The sequence below is a fragment of the Pecten maximus genome, chromosome 2 (assembly GCF_902652985.1).
Source record: "Pecten maximus chromosome 2, xPecMax1.1, whole genome shotgun sequence".
Taxonomy (NCBI): Eukaryota; Metazoa; Mollusca; class Bivalvia; order Pectinida; family Pectinidae; genus Pecten; species Pecten maximus.
Genome location: NC_047016.1, coordinates 38142562 through 38146332, shown reverse-complemented (window position 1 = coordinate 38146332; position 3771 = coordinate 38142562).

The following is a 3771-nucleotide window of genomic DNA, read 5'->3' as shown; positions in this document are numbered from 1 at the left end:
TTCTGGCTTGATTTATTTTATCACTCTTTTTGACATTCAAAATGTTAATGGTGACTTAAGAAATTTATTTATTGATACCAGGGACTGATACAGCGTGTGGCGGAAGCTACCAATTCACAAAGCAAACATTGGATGTGGTTACTACAATGGGGATACTAATGTTATCGGCGAGTTTTAGTGGTAAATCCCTGTCTGGGTGATACTAAGGGAAGTTCATTTGTTGATCATCTTTCTATTGATGCAGCACTATATTTAAAACAATAACATGCAAGGAAACAGGTCAGCTTCCGGATTTTTTTTTCGAAATTTCCTTACCATATTTTATTAAAGACATTTATTAGTAAGGCTTCAATTTTCCAGTCTAATCACGGTGGAGTTGACAGTCTCGATGAAGCATATAAATGATATCAAGGCTCTGATCGAGAAACATACTTATTCATCAAATGGTGATTGCTGTGAAACTAATCTAAATTATGTCGGTTAGTTAGTTCACTTCTCACTCATCGTAAGAAGGGTTATTATTCTGGTAAAATCGCAGACTGGTTCCGATCATAATCAGCTTTTTAGACTTGTCAGAAAGCTAATGGGTCATAACGGTGAAATGATCTTACCAAGCAGTTCTTGTTAGGAATCCACATCTATAAAGTTCAGTGATTATTTCTAGGATTAATCCACTAGATCAGACAAAATATAATGCTAACTCAACTTCTAACACTAATATATCCATTAAGATGGTGAACATTTGACAGTATAAACAAACAACCAAAGACGAGTTGCGCAAGATCATCAGAAAATCGAAATCTTGTGAGCTGGATCATATTATCCTAAAGTTTTATTGAAGCAATGTCTTGAAACACTGCTCCCCTTGATAACCTTAATAATGACCAAGCAAACTCGTGGAATCTATATCCCCGTTTCCCTGACTTATTGTAGGTAAATAATTTGAGGGAGTGAACTTGTCATTATAGTTCGACAGAATGATAAACTCTATTGAGTCATAATGTATTGCTTGAAACTCTGAAAGTAAAGCATTATATATAAGCAGGGACGTACACGTACCATTGTAACCGTTGACATATGTCGAGTCTAAGTAATTGCAGTCGGGCAAACCCAAATTAATCCCCCCAACCCGTTCCGATGAAAGCGGGATAACAAAGCAATTATCCGAGTCGATGGTTCAATTGTTTTTCAAGAAGGCTTTTGTTATACTTCTGTTGAAGAAATATATACTAGCGCCAAAAAGAAACGCAAGTTTTGTTTTTTAATATAACGTTTAGACACGTGGTCTAATTTCAATTAAATTTCACTCTGAGCTAACTCCGTGCACTATGAAAATCTTTCATCAGATTTTTCAAGAAAGCGTGCATCCAAGGTACTCTTGCACCATATGTGCTGGTAAATCATTACAAATTTATCATTGGAACAGTACAGATCAGTTACACAACATTTCTTTTCGAAGCTATTGTAATGACGCGGCTGAGTGAAGTCGATAGCGGGAGGGCAATTGCAATTCGCAACGCCATGTAGTTCTGTAATATGGTGTATATGAGACAATTATACATATCCCGTTTATTTGGGTGTCTCCGAGCCACAGGGAGATTTGGTGACTGTCCCAGGAGCGGACGCCCGCGCATTACGTCGCGACGTCAGGATAGAAAGGCATATGTCTCTCGCACCTCAGTAACCAATTTCAGACGGCGAGTCAAGTTGTTTCGGTTGGAGACACGTGTTGTTGTTTACTGACCACTCCCGCTTTAAAGGTCAGATGGACGACAACGTCTCTCGACGTCGTGGTGAGTGATATTCTGGCGCTAGCGTTACAGAAAGCGTTGCGTAACAGAAAGCGTTGCGTAATAGAAAGCGTTGCGTAACAGAAAGCGTTGCGTAATAGAAAGCGTTGCGTAATAGAAAGCGTTGCGTAACAGAAAGCTTTGCGTAATAGAAAGCGTTGCGTAACAGAAGGCGACAGATTCGGAGGAGGCTCTGTTATGGTATGGGCAGGGGTACCTGAAGGCGTACAAACAGCTTTCGTGGTAGATATCGGGATTTGATGAAGAGTTTCAATCGTTGATTTGATTTTCTTCTGGGGTATAGTTGATGAGTTATTTTCGGGAGTAAGTGGTGGCAAAAAAGTAAAATCCTTTGCGATGTTTTAGGCGTTGCAATTTGAGATTCATCTGGCATGTTGTACAGAGTAGTTAGTTGCATATTCAATGTTTCATGAACGCGTATTCATATTGACTTACAGATTATATGACCCAGCCGTATTGGTAACTTTTGTCCTGTTTATATATTTGAAATGGCAATATAAGTTAATTGATAATGAACATCACTATATTAATGATGTATGTCTTCATTATGGAATTGCCTTCGATTTCCATTGAGTGGTATCGTTTTAAGTGGCCAGGTGTCATTGTTATGTTTGTCTAAATGTCGAATTAAACAGAATTGTATGTACTGCAATGTGAACTCATTTAAGACGTTTAGCTGATGATGACAATTGAAAACTCCAATCTATTGTAAAAACAATAAAATACGTTGTTAATTACCTGATCTTTTAATACTTTTGAGTATGTGTAACAAAAAACAAAACTGAATCACCACACATTTTCCACATGGTCCACTCATCTCAGTTTTCCTAATGATAGCTTATAGTATCAGGAACTCAAGAACACTGATAATCGTAATGGATGCAATAAAAGAATATTAAGTGTATTGATTGTTGGAAAACTGCAGATATCAAAAAAAAAATGTACACCCGGTACTCTAAGAGCATCATCAATTATTGATGTAAGAATGAATTCAGCACGAGAAATAATGTTGAACTCCTGCTATCAAATATGTATGTAAAAGCTTATTTGTTCGCATTACTTCTCCATATTCCAATATTCATCTTTAAAAACCACATACCAACGTCACACAACAAGAAGTAAGTCACCTTTTGTTAAAACACATTTTATATGCTTGATATGTCAAGCAAAACTCACAAAAAATGCTTTGCTTGCAAGCTTTGATATATTGTCTGCTTTAACTATTTGATATATTTATATCTACATATAACAAAATTCCTAAAGGGATCTTGGCGCCTACTATCGAATAATCTCTATCTGATCTGTGAAAGTCTGTTCTTTTCTCTTCTTTCCACATCCTTTGTGTTTCAAAACATGTTAAATTTGAAAAAGATGCCTTCGTACTTTCTGAGATATAGCGGTAATAAAATTTGTATTGTGACAATCCAAGATGGCCATCTGTCGACCATGTTGGATTCCGATCTCTTTGAAAACGACCTCAGGTGAATATTCATGTCAAATTTGAAAAGGATGCCTTCGTACTTTCTTAGAAATAGGGGTAAAACAAATTTATTGTCAAAATCAAAAATGGCAGACTGGCGGCCATGTTGGATTCCGATCTCTCCGAAAATGTTATATGCAATACTAAATATCAATGGGAACCTTCATATCAAATTTGAAAATGATGCCTTCAGTACTTTTTGAGAACTTTCTATTGTCAAAATCCAAGATGGCCGTCTGTCGGCCATGTTGGATTCAGATCCTTTGAAAAATATACATAACAAGACCTCAGGGGGATCCTTCATGTCAAATTTTGAAAAATCAAAATCAAAAATGTTTACATACGGACGGAATAACGCACAGACCACGGCCGCGGGGTGATTTGAATAGCCTACATGTGTTAATGGTTGGCTAAAGATATTATGTAATGACCTTAAATGCATAATATCTGAATCATTCTATGAAACATCACTCTGACGTG